The sequence below is a fragment of the Salmo trutta genome, chromosome 28, assembly GCF_901001165.1.
Source record: "Salmo trutta chromosome 28, fSalTru1.1, whole genome shotgun sequence".
NCBI lineage: Eukaryota > Metazoa > Chordata > Actinopteri > Salmoniformes > Salmonidae > Salmo > Salmo trutta.
The window spans coordinates 34,060,812-34,078,890 of NC_042984.1; positions in this window are offsets into that span (position 1 = coordinate 34,060,812).

Sequence of the window (18,079 nt, forward strand, 5' to 3'; positions counted from 1 at the left end):
GTGACACTTTGTATTTAGACACACTAAATGATCAATGGAATCCTCAAATTTATGACATACTATAAGCTATTTAAAAATATATCTAGAGACCCCTCCCCCGATAACAGTTTGCCACTGGAGGAAATGCTCAAGGTCCTTGTATATCTTTGTAATGAGTGATTTTCAAGGCGGTAACATCGCAAAAAGATAAGTTTTGCAGTATGCCTCCCGAGTGGTGGAGCGGTCTAAGGCACTGCATCGCAGTGCTTGAGGCATCACAACAGACCCGGGTTTGATCCTGACCGGGAGACCCATGAGGCGGCACACAATTGGCCCAGCGTTGTCCGGGATAGGGGAGTGTTTGGCCGGCCGGGATTCCCTTGCCCATCGCACTCTAGCGACTCCTGTGACGGTGACACAGTAGCCAGTTGTATGGTGTTTCCTCCGACACATTGGTGCGGCAGGCTTCCGGATCAAGAAGCAGTGCGGCTTGGCAGGGTTGTGTTTGAGGATGCATGGCTCTCGACCTTCACCTCTCCCGAGTCTGTACGAGAGTTGCAGTGATGGGACAAGACTGTAACTACCAATTAGATATCACGAAAAAGGGGTAAAAAATGTCACAATTCTCTAAGACAGAACCCAGAAGCAGACCAGGACAAGGTGAGTAAAATGGTCGAGTATTTATTGGTAGTCTTGATGTGTAATTTGAGTGATCCAGGAGACGGAGCGGCAGTGGAGGTGAGTTGATGAGAGTAAATGGGTTGATCCAATGTCACGTCCTGGCCAGTATATAAGGTTAATTGTTTTGTAGTTTGGTCAGGGCGTGACAGAGGGTATTTGTTTTATGTGGTTCGGGGTGGTGTGTTTGTGTAAAGGGTGTTTGATTTAGTATGTCCGGGTTTTGGTTTATGTCTAGGTAGTTCTATGTGGAATCTAGTGTGTGTGTGTTTCTATGTTTGGTTGATTGGGGCTCTCAGTTGAAGGCAGGTGTTGTCTATCTGCCTTTGATTGAGAGTCTCATATATGAGGGTGTGTTTGTGTTTGTGATTTGTGGGTGATTGTTCTGTGTTCAGCCCTAGGCTTTGCCAGACTGTTAGTTGTTCGTTTTCGTATTTTGTTATTTTTGTATGTTCATTTTTGTAGTGAATAAAAATCAAGATGAGCATTCACGAACCTGCTGCGTATTGGTCCACATTTTCCGATGACGATTTCGCACTATCGTCAGAGGACGAAGACAACCGTGACAGAATCACCCACCACTCAAGGACCAAGCAGCAGAGGAAGGAGCAGAAGGCGTTCGAGTTGGACTGGCGGGAGAAGTGGACTTGGGAAGAAGTTCTGAACGGGGCCGGACCTTGGCATCAGGCTGGGGAGTATCGCCGCCCGCAGTGGGAAATAGAAGCAGCCAAGGCAGAGAGGCGTTGGTACGAGGCCAGAGTGGACGCGCTGAAGGAGATGCACGAGAGGCACCCCCAAGAAAATTTTGGGGGGGGGCACACGGGTAGTTTGGCTAGGCGAAGGAAGAGCCGGAAGCCAGCTACCCGTGGTTATATGGAGGAGCGTATGAGGTGGGGAGCGCCATGTTTCGCTGAGAAGCGCAATATCTCACCCATACGCACGCACAGTCCGGTGCGAGTTATTCCAGCCCCTCGCAGGTGCCGTGCTAGAGCGGGCATCCAGCCTGGTAGGAGGATGCCTGCGCAGCGCATCTGGTCGCCGGTACGCCTCCGAGGACCAGGCTACCCAACTCCCGCTCTACGCACGGCTACCATCAAGCCCCTGCACAGCCCAGTCTGCCCTGTACGAGCACTCCGCTCGTGCAGGGCTACTAGTTCCATCGAGCCAAGGCGGGTTGTGCAGGAGGTAAGATCTAGACCGGCTGTGCGCCTCCATAGCCCTGGGTTTCCAGCTCCTGTCTCTCGTGCGGACCCGGAAGTGCGTCCACCCAGTCCGACTCGTCCTGTTCCCGCTCCCCGCACTAAACGGCAAGTGCGTAAACCCAGCCTCGCCAGTCAACAGTCGTCGGAGCTGCCCGCCAGTCAACAGTCGTCGGAGCTGCCCGCCAGTCAACAGTCGTCGGAGCTGCCCGTCAGTCAACAGTCGTCGGAGCTGCCCGTCAGTCAACAGTCGTCGGAGCTGCCCGTCAGTCAACAGTCGTCGGAGCTGCCCGTCAGTCAACAGTCGCCGGAGTGGTCAGACTGCGCTGAACTGCCGGAGTGGTCAGACTGCGCTGAACTGCCGGAGTGGTCAGACTGCGCTGAACTGCCGGAGTGGCCAGACTGCGCTGAACTGCCGGAGTGGCCAGACTGCGCTGAACTGCCGGAGTGGCCAGACTGCGCTGAACTGCCGGAGTGGCCAGACTGCGCTGAACTGCCGGAGTGGCCAGACTGCGCTGAACTGCCGGAGTGGCCAGACTGCGCTGAACTGCCGGAGTGGTCAGACTGCGCTGAACTGCCGGAGTGGCCAGACTGCGCTGAACTGCCGGAGTGGCCAGACTGCGCTGAACTGCCGGAGTGGCCAGACTGCGCTGAACTGCCGGAGTGGTCAGACTGCGCTGAACTGCCGGAGTGGCCAGACTGCGCTGAACTGCCGGAGTGGCCAGACTGCGCTGAACTGCCGGAGTGGCCAGACTGCGCTGAACTGCCGGAGTGGCCAGAACTGCCGGAGTGGCCAGACTGCCTGAACTGCCGGAGTGGCCAGACTGCCCTGAACTGCCGGAGTGGCCAGACTGCCCTGAACTGCCGGAGTGGCCAGACTGCCCTGAACTGCCGGAGTGGCCAGACTGCCCTGAACTGCCGGAGTGGCCAGACTGCGCTGAACTGCCGGAGTGGCCAGACTGCGCTGAACTGCCGGAGTGGCCAGACTGCCCTGAACTGCCGGAGTGGCCAGACTGCCCTGAACTGCCGGAGTGGCCAGACTGCCCTGAACTGCCGGAGTGGCCAGACTGCCCTGAACTGCCGGAGTGGCCAGACTGCCCTGAACTGCCGGAGTGGCCAGTCTGCCCTGAACTGCCGGAGTGGCCAGTCTGCCCTGAACTGCCGGAGTGGCCAGACTGCCCTGAACTGCCGGAGTGGCCAGACTGCCCTGAACTGCCGGAGTGGCCAGTCTGCCCTGAACTGCCGGAGTGGCCAGTCTGCCCTGACCTGCCGGAGTGGCCAGTCTGCCCTGAACTGCCGGAGTGGCCAGACTGCCCTGAACTGCCCGAGTGGCCAGACTGCCCTGACCTGCCCGAGTGGCCAGACTGCCCTGACCTGCCCGAGTGGCCAGACTGCCCTGACCTGCCCGAGTGGCCAGACTGCCCTGACCTGTCCGAGTGGCCAGACTGCCCTGACCTGCCCGAGTGGCCAGACTGCCCTGACCGTCCCGAGCTGCCAGACTGCCCAGACAGCCTGGAACGGCCTGAGCCGGAGCCGCCTCCAATATAGGTGGGTTGGGGAGGGGGGGTGTAGCACAGTGCCGTCGTTGACGGCAGCCACCCTCCCTTCCCTCCCTTTAGAAAGGGGGAATTTTTCTTTTGGGTATTGTTTGGGGGTATTTATATTTTTTTTGTGTTAAGGTGCTTCTGGGGTAGCACCTTTAAGGGGGGGGGTACTGTCACGTCCTGGCCAGTATATAAGGTTAATTGTTTTGTAGTTTGGTCAGGGCGTGACAGAGGGTATTTGTTTTATGTGGTTCGGGGTGGTGTGTTTGTGTAAAGGGTGTTTGATTTAGTATGTCCGGGTTTTGGTTTATGTCTAGGTAGTTCTATGTGGAATCTAGTGTGTGTGTGTTTCTATGTTTGGTTGATTGGGGCTCTCAGTTGAAGGCAGGTGTTGTCTATCTGCCTTTGATTGAGAGTCTCATATATGAGGGTGTGTTTGTGTTTGTGATTTGTGGGTGATTGTTCTGTGTTCAGCCCTAGGCTTTGCCAGACTGTTAGTTGTTCGTTTTCGTATTTTGTTATTTTTGTATGTTCATTTTTGTAGTGAATAAAAATCAAGATGAGCATTCACGAACCTGCTGCGTATTGGTCCACATTTTCCGATGACGATTTCGCACTATCGTCAGAGGACGAAGACAACCGTGACATCCAATGAAGTCACTGTATCCACCGACGGCCAGGCAAGGGAGTTGAATGTTCCGGGAGAATGACTGTAGACAGAGTAAACAGGAGTGAGTAACCAGTAACAAGCACAAAACAACAAAACTAGCTCGGGAAACTTGAGGCTGATACGCTGGCACAACATACTGTTCGTTGCTAACGATCCGGCAGGGAATGGATGTCAGCTCAGGGTTTAAGAAGAGGTGAAGATCAGGACCAGGTGTGCAGAAGGCTGATGAGATGCAGGTGCGGGTAATAAATAGATCTCCCGCCTAACCTCGTTGCCTAGCAACCAGACAGGGTGCGTTCAGGAACCTTAGACAACACTCAAACCAAAAAACAGTCATCTCAGGCAGAAACAGACTCAGGAAGCGGGATTCCTGACAAAAAATAAATACGTTTTGCAGTATAAATGACTTGCATTATGTTTAATCATTGATAAATAGTTCAATATAAACAAAAACGTATGATGTATTACTATTTGTCATTTTAAAGTGTTTTTCATGGTTGCAAAGCCAAGGGGTAAAAAGGGGTAAAAAATAAATACGTTTTGCAGTATAAATGACTTCCATTATGTTTAATCCCAATTTGTAAGTCGCTCTGGATAAGAGCGTCTGCTAAATGACTTAAATGTAAAATGTAAAATGTAATCATTGATAAATAGTTCAATATAAACAAAAACGTATGATGTATTACTATTTGTCATTTTAAAGTGTATAATGCCACTGTAATTCAAGAACAACCCATATGAGTTTGATCGAATTCTGTTTAGAGAAAGCGCTGTAATTGTTGGTTGTAAACCTATCTTCTTTCGGAGTCATTGTTTATCTTTTGAAAAGAGAACCGGTTTGACCTGACAAGCGACGTCCCATATAGCCTCGGTGGTCAGTAAACACCTTGGTCAGTGTTGTTGCTTCATTTGACCTCTGACTTAAAGACGCACTCCAGCTATTTTTGAATGTTTCCTGTTGAAAGACAATATCCCACGTATAAATACAGTAATGTAAACACACTTGTTTTGAGCAAAATAGTGTTTTTTAGACACAAGTGAAAACTTCATGGAGTAGGCCATTCAAGGAGCTGGTCTGATTGTGCCCTCTGATGTCATCGGCCAACCCTTGCTTGAGGAACAATAGAGAAGCAATAGAGAACAAAAGAAGAAAGGCCCCACCCCTCCACTTGTACCATGTAATGAGGATATCTGGACCACCTATTGAGATGTGCCTTTTGTTAAGTAAATCAGGTTACAGATGAGCTGAAAATGAGACTGGAGTAGAACTTTACCTTTTTGGTCACATTTTACTTGATACCCAGTGTCATAACACGATTTCATAATATGTCATAACAGCTGACATAACTTGTTATTATATGGTCATAAAACATATATGTAGACCTGTTGTGACATATATTGCATCATTTTCTGGCCGATTATGACACCTAAGAGTGTCAAAACACACAAAACCTACCACACAAGGCAAAACATTCCATTACACTATAGTGTACTGTGTCAACAATATGTTTATGTTATATAACATTTTCTGAAATTGACCGTATTAAATTATCATTGTAATTGCGCACACATTGCTGTCAGACATGCACCTACCCCAATGCTCTGTTGCTTATGACTGGGATGAATGCAGGAGCAGATTTCAGGAGAAGCACAAGACACCCTTTTTTGACTGATGACTGATATAAGGGCATGTCCGTGATATGCCTGTCTGGCTTATATGATTATGATGGTCATAACGCTTCTTGACAGTGTCATAAAATGTATTGTGTTAGTCCAAGTAAAGTGACACAGTATGGTCATAATGCTTCATGACAGTATCAAAGTGTATTTTCTACAACTTATTTAAAATACGATGGAAAAAACATGAATGTGAATAATCCATTACAACAACAAACTTTTAACTGGAAGGAAAGTTCTTGGTAGGGAAAAAAACAAATTTGAATAAATGTGGGTTTTGACACTCTTATGTAGGTGTCATAACCAGCCATAAAATAATGAAATATATCAAATCAAATCATCAAATCAAATTGTATTGATCGCATAACCATGCTATTGCGGGTGCAGCGAAATGCTTGTGTTCCAAGTGTAGCGATCGTCTGTGGAAGAAGGAGTAGACCAAAGCGCAGCGTGGTACGTGTTCATGATGTTTATTATAACTGAACACTGAAACAAAAAACAAAGTGGAACAAAACGCAACAGCTCTGTCAGCTGAACACACCAAACAGAAAACAACTACCCACCCCAACCCTGTGGGAAAAGGCTACCTAAGTATGGTTCCCAATCAGAGACAACGGTAGACAGCTGTCCTGGATTGAGAACCATACCCGGCCAAAACAAAGAAATACCAAAACATAGAAAAAAGGACATTGAATGCCCACCCTAGTCACACCCTGGCCTAACCAAAAATAGAGAACAAAAACCTCTATGGCCAGGGCGTGACACCAAGTTCCAAAAGTGCAGTAAAATCTGACAATTCACAACAATGCACATAAATCTAAAAGTAAAATAATGGAATTAAGAAATATATAAATATTAGGACAAGCAATGATCAATTAGCCTTTTAAAATGATACACTTGGATTAGCTAACAGAATGTGCCGTTGGAACCCAGGAGTGATGGTTGCTGATAATGGGCCTCTGTACGCCTATGTAGATATTCCATAAAAAATCTGTAGTTTCCAGCTACAATAGTCATTTACAACATTAACAATGTCTACACTGTATTTCTGATCAATTTGGTGTTATTTAAATGGACCAAAAAATGTGCTTTTTTTTCAAAAACAAGGACATATTCTAACATGCTGACCAGACCGGACACGTCGCGTGCGCAAGCGTCACAAAATAAATGTAGAAATCCACATTATTCAATTATTGCACCCACACTGCTCGAGCGCACCAACGAGAGTCTGCGATGCCAAGGGCTAAAATAGAACTCATTTCTATTTCTGATGCAGATCGCGCTGAAAGTCCTGCCTCTCCCATCTCCTCATTGGTTTATAGAAGCAGGTACCCACGTGCCATCTCCTCATTGGTTATACCCACATGGGTGATTGAAAGACGAAATGTTTTGCCGGTTGTCGTGGTAAAAGTGTAGATGCCAATCACCATATAAGTTCAAAGATGAAAAAGCCTGGGAGGAGAGATGACTGGAAACGATTCGGTTGGCCGTTTTACGTGTGGATTAATTGTCGGAGTAGAGGACCTTGTGCATTTCAGGTAAAATAACAACTCAATGTTTATATCCCAGGACAAATTAGCTAGCAACAGCAAGCTAGCTAAATAGGACAAATTAGCTAGCAAGTGCAAGCTAACTAGCTAAATTGCCATACATTTTTAATGCTTTTCGACCTGTCCCCAAATTAATGTCATTGGTTCAGAGTTTGTTTTGATATTTTAACCTGCGTGTCGTGATCGCGTTTGGTTTAGGGGGACAAAATACATTTATGCACGATAGCGCACGCGTGCAGCCAGTTTGGGTTCCGTGTAAGTGACCCCACACTTTTGAACGGTAGTATATATATATATATATATATATATATATACACTGTATGTGTGTGATGGGATGTATAGACATTATGGACAGTGGATAGAATATTTTGTATAGCTGTATAATACGTAGTATAGAATAGTCTATATACACAGCAATAGCGGAATAGGATGGCATTGACTAGAATACAGTATATACATATGAAATTAGTAAAGCAGTATGTAAACATTATTAAAGTGACCAGTGATTCCATGTCTATGTGCATAGGGCAGCAGCCTCTAAGGTGCTGGGTTGAGTAGCAGGGTGGAAGCCAGCTAGTGCTGGAGAGCCCTGCGGTTGTGGGCAGTGCAGTTGCCGTACCAGGCGGTGATACAGCCCGACAGGATACTCTCAATGGTTCATCTGTAAAAGTTTGTGAGGGTCTTAGGGGCCAAGCCAAATATCTTCAGCCTCCTGAGGTTGAAGAGGAGCTGTTGCGCCTTCTTCACTATGCTGTCTGTGTGGGTGGACCATTTCAGGTTGTCAGTGATGTGCACGCAGAGGAACTTGAAGCTTTACACCTTCTCCATAGATGCTCCGTCGATGTGGATGGGGGGTACTCTCTCTGCTGTCCCCTGAAGTCCACGATCAGCTCCTTTGTTTTGTTGATGTTGAAGGAGAGGTTATTTTCCTGGCACCACTCTGCCAGGGCCCTCACCTTCTCCCTGTAGGCTGTCTCGTCATATGTTACAACAGGTGTAAATATATGGGTCATGACAGGTTATGACACATTATGTCAGCGGTTATGACATATTATGACATGATTATGACCGTGTTATAACACTGTGTGTTTCAAGTTAAGTGTTACCAAATGTTTGAGTGCAAAAATATAGGCTTACATGAGAAAATTATGAATATTTTAAATAATAGTTCATTAGTATGTTTAATATGCTATTCAATAAGGGGTGAATCCTAACTTCCCATTGACGTCAATCCATTACATTGGAGGGAAAACGCAACATAAGCAAGTGGAACTTCGGATTGGCACTTATGTCTCGGAGAGTCTCGTTCATTGCATTGCACTGCGTTGGCCTTCACAGTACTAAAATCATCTGTTAGCTCCATTCACAGGCGCTGATAAACGCTGTAAAAAAATAACATCTTTGAATTGAGATGCATTGTATCTGTGGTTTCCCTTGGCAGTGGCCCATGATTCAGTGCAAGGGTTTTATAGTTTAGTTGTTACTGGAATGGATTAATCTATTCACAGTGTGCGCTGAACCGTGGCCTGAGCGTGAGGGGGATGGAGGACCAAAGACAGGTGGCTGCTGGTTAATGGAGGGTGGAGAAGAAATGTCCTTAAAGTGTATGATTTTCTTTCCACCTCTGATCTGTTGGACTCTATCAATTCAGAGAAATGCTGTTCGGTATAAAAAGTAGCCTGGGTGCTTTTTGAGTTAAGCAGTTCAGAGTTTAGTAATACATTGACCTTCAAATCCCTCGGTTGACAGCACTGGCTAATTTAATCACATGCTGCATTGACTGAGTATTAATGACCCATGCATTCCTGGATAACTATAATATACACAGAAATAGTCGTGACTGATTGACTTACCGTGACACTTCTTGTATTTTCAGCAAGGCATATTTCATATTTTAAATATGCAGATCTTGAAGCACTCAAAAACTAAGTTGAATGCCCCAGTGTATCCCACCAAAATTGGCTTTAAAAAACTAACACATGGCAATATATTACAAGACACTTGTGACTTGTGTTAAATGAAACCAAATCGCCTCCTTCCTATCTTGCTTTAAGCAAATTCTCCAACAGGACCAGAGTAAACTGCCATGTAGACAGTAAACTTAATATTATTTTTTTGCCGTCTCCAGGGGCTGGGGCGTAGCCCTTCAATGACCTACACCTGGGCACAAACCCTACACCTAGTAGGGAGCTGGCATAAGGTGTTAAAATTGGACTGTTCTTTCATGACATGCACAGAAAATAACATACTATATTTTCAAAAGGGTGAGTCTAGTGTTCATGTTTCATAACCTCTACAGGCTTTTCGAGTTGCCTATGCTTGATAGCAAAATAATGTACTTGATTTATGCTACATAGCATGCTAAATGTGTCTGATCAGATATTAGCAAACAAATAGATGAGCTTCCCCCTCCACTTATTTGCCCAGGCTAAGATCAAATAACCAAATATACAGACGGAGATTCAGTGGAGCAAAATCACATTGATTGATCATCAGACAAGTCAAGGGCTTTTAGTCGGGATATAGCTTAGACTACTACGCGAGTGAAGAGAAAAATAACCCACCTGTTATGCTAGGCTAGCATAGGCTACATAGGTAGCTAACATGCTAGCTAAATGTTCTGATAACACTGTTAGGTTAGCAAACTAGACTAAAGATTATCACCATGAGCACTCATCTCAATTTGGCTAACATTTTCCCTGCCTAATTGTAACCAAATATCAAAACCTAGATTATGTGAGAAAGAAAAATTGGACATTGATTGATTTATCATGATGAGTCCCCACGCTTGCCTCAAAGCAGTGCAATAACACTGTCCCAATCAGAACTATGCTGAAACTATGGTTGACCACACACGGCTATGGCTTTAAAGTATTTAAACGGTTGGATAAGTTTCAGTAACCATCAACCATAACTGTCCACTCACGTGGGGGCACCAGCTACCTCTAGCAACCAATGGATAAAACAGCCTTCTTTCTCATTGGTGGCTGTGTGCGCTAATGCTTATCTTCGGTTCAGTCACAGATTTTCCTGCCTTGCAACATATTTATGGGCAAACACACAAATTCCAGGTAGGTAAGGACGTTTATTGGAGGACGTTTACCTCTCTTACTGTACTTGACCCCTCCCTTCCACCCGCCTCCAAGCCCCCACACCTAAGCAACCAATAAATGACAGTGATACAGCAGTATTTGTATTCCAGTTACTAAATGACATGCGAGCTATGATAGCTGTTATCACTGGGCCAAGGTATCGCTAATGGACCAGACCCATGTCACCATAAACTGCCATGCGTAATCAAACAGATATGTTTCCCTGAAGCAAGCGGATGTCTGATTCACCCTCTTCCATGCACCACCTTGTGATACAACAACGTTGATTTAGGATGGACGTCTAGATTGTCTGTTTGACATAAAGCAAAATGATGCATAATGCAACATTAAAACCTTTTACTGCAGTGGGGTAAATCAGGGTCACACAGAGTGATTCTTTGTAGTCTTAAATAAATCTACTTTGACACAAAAGTATTCAACTCACACACATGGTTATGGGCTTAAAAAGTAGACACCTGTATCATGTCAGATATAGATTTGAAATCTATTACATTTTGAATTTGCATCACAATATTACACTTTATATACATCACAGAATACTAAAATATAACCAAACTGTTTGACATAGAAATACTGGATTTTCATTGTTTAAAACACTTGCATTTTTTTTAATGAAATTATGAAACATATTAATAACATTCCACCCGTGAGGTCAAAGAGGACGCTTTTGGTCATTGACTGCAGGAAAGGGCTACTGTGAGGTGGTGATGTACGTTTGTAGCCAATGGTCCAAATAAAAATGACGCCTTTGAACAACTACCTGTCATCCAGTGTTTTGTGTGACTGTTCCAAATTGGAGCCGGTGTAAAGTAGGGAACCCAATGTGGATACACAAATGACTGGGTATTGCAATCAGCTTGTTAATGCAGTCAATGAGGGAATTGTAGTGACAGTACATACCCATTCATATGGTGTGGTGCACTGTGAATCTGACAGAACACACCATTATAGAACCCTTGATTTTGACTTTCCTGAGAGATGGCTCATACTATAGGCCTGAAGTGTGATCACAGTATATGGGAAGGCCCTGAGAACAGTTAGTTAGGCTGGGTGGTAACAGCCTATCCCCCTCTCCCACACACCCTGGACAGGATGCTTGTCTATCGCAGGGTCTAAGAGCAGTAGCAACATCTTATTTGATTTGAGAGTTTCAGTGTGTTTGTGCATGTGTGTGTTGGTGGGAGAAAGGGAGAGAGAGAGAGACAGAGAGAGAGAGAGAGAGACAGAGAGAGAGAGAGAGAGAGAGAGACAGAGAGAGAGAGAGAGACAGAGAGAGACAGAGAGAGAGAGAGAGAGAGAGAGAGAGAGAGAGAGACAGAGAGAGACAGAGAGAGAGAGAGAGAGAGACAGAGAGAGACAGAGAGAGAGAGAGAGAGAGAGAGGTCATGAGCAGATGAGCTCCCACATTTTTCAGCATGTTTTACTTTTTTTTTAATAGAGTTAGACAAACTTGGATTTTTTGGCAGGATGCTACCCTAAACAACATAACCTTCACTGCAAATCAAAACTCCAAACCTACAACCTGATTTTGGACGGCATTACCTGGAATGCTTCCTACACCCAAGGATTATTATTCTCAAGTTATACAGCAAATGCTCTGTCAAACAAACAGAAACCTGAAAACACCATCCAACCTGGAACTGAGTGAGTAATGCTTAGTCAACCAAATGGAGAGGCCTTAGAAGCACCCTCCCACTATTCAGAGGTAATTAAAATATAATACTCTCTGTATGTAAAGAATAATAAGACAAGAAAATAGTACAAAATGAAGCTCCTTATGGGAAATCAAGAGATATTTTCTGCTGCCTATAGTAAAAATGGGAACATAAGCAACCTTATCTTCCACACAGACCATCCCCTGGCATGGCACAGTGCTATACTAACCGATGGGTGGAAACTCAGGGTGGAAACTCAGGATACTAGACAACGAGGACTCTGAGTCAGCTAATATAAATCTCGATAAGTCTGGAACAGTATTGGTACAGGGCAACCGCAAACAGTTTCAGCTGGACTTTCACCTAATCAAAGAATGAGCCCAGTAGGAGAAGCTCTCCCTTGAGAAAGATACCCCCACCCCGAGTGGGTCAGACCAGACCTCTTCATTATATAACCCCACAGACGAGCAACCCCAAGCGGAAAGTCAACCTCCCAGCACCGAGTACTACTCCCTCATTGAAATGAGGGATACATTTACCCAGCTGGAGGTAAGGCAGGTGGAGCTGGAACAGCAGGTGATTACACTCCAGTCAGCACAGACCCAGACAACAGTCCAGCACAACAACACCCCCTCAACCAGACTCGGAGAGTTGGAGGTGGAGAGAGACATATTTGAACTCTGGACTGTAGTGAGACACCCAGATAGCCACCCAGATAGCCCTCCTGACAACCCCCCCACACACACAGATTGGATTGGACTCAAACGGAAAAACTTTTTCCCAAACACAGTGTCTAAACTCTGGTGTCCAAACACCCAGCGCGCCCTAGACCTTCTGTCTGAGGACCAACTAGGGTCACCCAGCTAAGTAATAATACACACAGGAACAAACGACCTGAGAACACAGCAGGAAAGGGTGGCCACAGCACTCAAGGGAATGATTGAAAAGCTTCTTCTACTTTACCCAATGAACAAGTGGTTATCTCCACCTTGCTACCATGAAAAGTCTTCCACCCTGCTACCATACAGCAGGTAAAACGCAAGTATTTCCCGTGACTGTGCCTCAAAACCAAATATTTATCTGTCCCACCACTTCACCCTGGACTTTACAAGGCAGCAGCGCCCACCTTCGCCTGGACCATAAAGGGCATCGCCCTCAACCGAAGCCCCAACACTTCACACAGGAGCAACAGATCAATAGACGCCCAGACCAGCGAGACACTCTCCCAGACCTGTGGGACCCCCCCGGACCTACACATAGAGGACCCACGCCGAGAGGACCTACATCCAGACCAAAACACCACCAGCCACATCCACACCCCCACCCCAATCAATCAACACCCTCCCACCAAACTACCAGGTGTGAAACAGGGAAGGGACTCAAGGGGTATGCTAGTTTGATATAAAGCAGACCTAACTCACTCTATTAAATTAATCAAAACAGGAACATTTTACATTTGGCTAGAAATTCAAAAGGAAATGATCTTAACAGAGAAAAATTTCCTCTTGTGTGCTACCTATATCCCCCCACTAGAATTCCCATACTTTAATGATGGCAGCTTCTCTATCCTGGAGGGGGAAATCAATCATTTCCAGGCCCAGGGACATGTACTAGTCTGTGGCGACCTAAATGCCAGAATCGGACAAGAACCTGACACCCTCAGCACACAGGGGGACAAACACCTGCCTGGAGGTGACAGCATTCCCTCCCCCATATGCCCCCCTAGGCACAACTATGACAACATAACCAACAAAAACGGGTCACAACTCCTGCAGCTCTGTCACACGCTGGGTATGTACATAGTCAGTGGTAGGTTTTGAGGGGACTCCTATGGTAGGTACACCCATAGCTCATCTCTTGGGAGTAGTACTGTAGGCTACTTTATCACTGACCTCAACCCAGAGTCTCTCAGAGCGTTCACAGTCAGCCCACTGACACCCCTATCAGATCACAGTAAAATCACAGTCTACTTGAACAGAGCAATACTCACTCATGAGGCATCAAAGCCAAAGGAACTGAGTAATATTAAGAAATGCTATAGGAATGTAGTGTGGAAACCTACCAAAAAACAATTAGGCAACAACAAATTCAATCCCTTTTTGACAACTTCCTGGACAAAACGTTCCACTGTAATAGTGAAGGTACAAACTTGGCAGTAGAAAATCTAAACAGTATATTTGACCTGTATATTTGACAGATGCCTCACAAGTCCTCAACTGGCAGCTTTATTAAATAGTACCTGCAAAACACCAGTCTCAACGTCAACAGTGAAGAGGAGACTCCAGGATGCTGGCCTTCTAGGCAGAGTTCCTCTGTCCAGTGTCTGTGTTCTTCTGTGTTCATTTTTATTGGCCAGTCTGAGATATGGCTTTTTCTTTGCAACTCTGCCTAGAAGGCCAGCATCCCAGAGTTGTTTCTTCACTGTTGACGTTGAGACTGGTGTTTTGCGTGTACTATTTAATGAAGCTGCCAGTTGAGGACTTGTGAGGCGTCTTTTTCTCAAACTAGACACTCTAATGTACTTGTCCTCTTGCTCAGTTGTGCACTGGGGCCTCCCACTCCTCTTTCTATTCTGGTTAGAGGCAGTTTACGCTGTTCTGTGAAGGGAGTAGTACACAGCGTTGTACGAGATCTTCAGTTTCTCTGCAATTTTTCGCATGGAATAGCCTTCATTTCTCAGAACAAGAATAGACTGACGAGTTTCAGAAGAAAGGTCTTTGTTTCTGGCCATTTTGAGCCTGTAATCGAACCCACAAATGCCGATGCTCCAGATACTCAACTAGTCTAAGAAGGCCAGTTTTATTGCTTCTTTAATCAGGACAACAGTTTTCAGCTGTGCTAACATAATTGTAAAAGGATTTTCTAATGATCAATTAGCCTTTTAAAATGATAAACTTGGATTAGCTAATGCAACGTGCCATTGGAACACAGGAGTGATTGTTGCTGATAATGGGCCTCTATCTACATACAGTTGAAGTCGGAAGTTTACATACACTTACGTTGGAGTCATTAAAACTCATTTTTCAACCACTCCACAAATTTCTTGTTAACAAACTATAGTTCTGTCAAGTCGGTTAGGACATCTACTTTGTGCATGACACAAGTCATTTTTCCAACAATTGTTTACAGACAGATTATTTCACTTATAATTCACTGTATCACAATTCCAATGGGTCAGAAGTTTACATACACTAAGTTGACTGTGCCTTTAAACAGCTTGGAAAATTCCAGAAAATGATGTCATGGATTTAGAAGCTTCTGATAGGCTAATAGACATCATTTGAGTCAATTGGAGTGTACCTGTGGATGCATTTCAAGGCCTACCTTGGGAAAATCAAAAGAAATCAGCCTTGATCTCAGAAAAAAATTGTAGACCTCCACAAGTCTGTTTCATCCTTGGGAGCAATTTCCAAATGCCTGAAGGTACCACGTTCATCTGTACAAACAATAGTACACAAGTATAAACACCATGGGACCACGCAGCCGTCATACCGCTCAGGAAGGAGACGCATTCTGTCTCCCAGAGATGAACTTTGGTGCGAAAAGTGGTGCGAAAAGTGCAAATCAATCCCAGAACAACAGCAAAGGACCTTGTGAAGATGCTGGAGGAAACAGGTACAAAAGTATCTGCAACTGCACATGGGGACAAAGATCATACTTTTTGGAGAAATGTCCTCTAGTCTGTTGAAACAAAAATATAACTATTTGGCCTTAATGACCATCGTTATGTTTGGAGGAAAAAGGGGGAGGCTTGCAAGCCGATTCCCACGGGGACCAGTACGGAGAACTATTTTTTTAATGAAATGTATGCATTCACTACTGTAAGTCGCTCTGGATAAGAGCGTCTGCTAAATGACTAAAATGTAATGTGAATGTACTGTATAGCCATTTTCTACTCCCTGTATACTGTATAGCCATGCTATTTTCTACTCCCTGTATACTGTATAGCCATGTTCTACTCCATGTATACTGTATAGCCATGTTATTTTCTACTCCCTGTATACTGTATAGCCATGTTATTTTCTACTCCCTGTATACTGTATAGCCATGTTATTTTCTACTCCCTGTATACTGTATAGCCATGTTATTTTCTACTCCCTGTATACTGTATAGCCATGTTATTTTCTACTCCCTATAACTGTATAGCCATGTTATTTTCTACTCCCTATAACTGTATAGCCATGTTATTTTCTACTCCCTGTATACTGTATAGCCATGTTATTTTCTACTCCCTATATACTGTATAGTTATGTTATTTTCTACTCCCTGTATACTGTATAGCCATGTTATTTTCTACTCCCTATAACTGTATAGCCATGTTATTTTCTACTCCCTATAACTGTATAGCCATGTTATTTTCTACTCCCTGTATACTGTATAGCCATGTTATTTTCTACTCCCTGTATACTGTATAGCCATGTTATTTTCTACTCCCTATAACTGTATAGCCATGTTATTTTCTACTCCCTATAACTGTATAGCCATGTTATTTTCTACTCCCTGTATACTGTATAGCCATGTTATTTTCTACTCCCTATATACTGTATAGTTATGTTATTTTCTACTCCCTGTATACTGTATAGCCATGTTATTTTCTACTCCCTATAACTGTATAGCCATGTTATTTTCTACTCCCTATAACTGTATAGCCATGTTATTTTCTACTCCCTGTATACTGTATAGCCATGTTATTTTCTACTCCCTGTATACTGTATAGCCATGTTCTACTCCCTGTATACTGTATAACCATGTTATTTTCTACTCCCTGTATACTGTATAGCCATGTTATTTTCTACTCCCTATATACTGTATAGCCATGTTATTTTCTACTCCCTGTATACTGTATAGCCATGTTATTTTCTACTCCTTGTGTCCCGTGTGGCTCAGTTGGTAGAGCATGGTGTTTGCAACGCCAGGGTTGTGGGTTCGATTCCCACGGGGGACCAGTACGGAGAAAAAAAAAATGTATGAAATGTATGCATTCACTACTGTAAGTCGCACTTGATAAGAGTGTCTGCTAAATGACTAAAAATGTAATGTAATGTAACACCATCCCAACCGTGAAGCACAGGGGTGGCAACATCATGTTATGGGGGTGCTTTTCTGCAGGAGGGACTGATGCACTTCACAAAATAGATTGTATCATGAGGAAGGACATTTATGTGGATATATTGAAGCAACATGTCAAGACATCAGCCGGGAAGTTAAAGCTTGGTCACAAATGGGTCTTCCAAATGGACAATGACCCAAAGCATACTTCCAAAGTTGTGGCAAAATGGCCTAAGGACAACAAAGTCAAGGTATTGGAGTGGCCGTCACAAAGCCCTGACCTCAATCCTATAGAAAATTTGTGAGCAGAACTGAAAAAGCATGTGCGAGCAAGGAGGCCTACAAACCTGACTCAGTTACACCAGTTCTGTCAGTAGGAATGGGCCACAATTCACCCAACTTATTGTGGAAAGCTTGTGGAAGGCTACTCGAAACATTTGACCCAAGTGAAACAATTTAAAGGCAATGCTACCAAATACTAATTGAGTGTATATAAACTTCTGACCCACTGGGAATGTGATGAAAGAAATAAAAGCTGAAATAAATAATTCTCTCTACTATTATGCTGACATTTCACATTCTTGAAATAAAGTGGTGATCCTAACTGACCTAAGACAGGGAATTTTTACTCTGATTAAATGTCAGGAATTGTGAAAACTGAGTTTAAATGTTTCTGGCTAAGGTGTATGTAAACTTCCAACTTCAACTGTACGTGTACATTACATAAAACAATCTGCTGTTTCCAGCTACAATCGTCATTTACAACATTAATAATGCCTACACTGTATTTCTGATTAATTTGATGTTATTTTAATGGACAACAAAAATTGTTTTTCTTTCAAAAACAAGGAGATTTCTAAATGACCCCAAACTTTTGAACGGTAGTGTGTTTCCCATGCCAATAAAGCCCCTTGAATTGAATTGAATTGAGAGAGAGCAATAGAGAGAGAGAGAGAGAGAGAGAG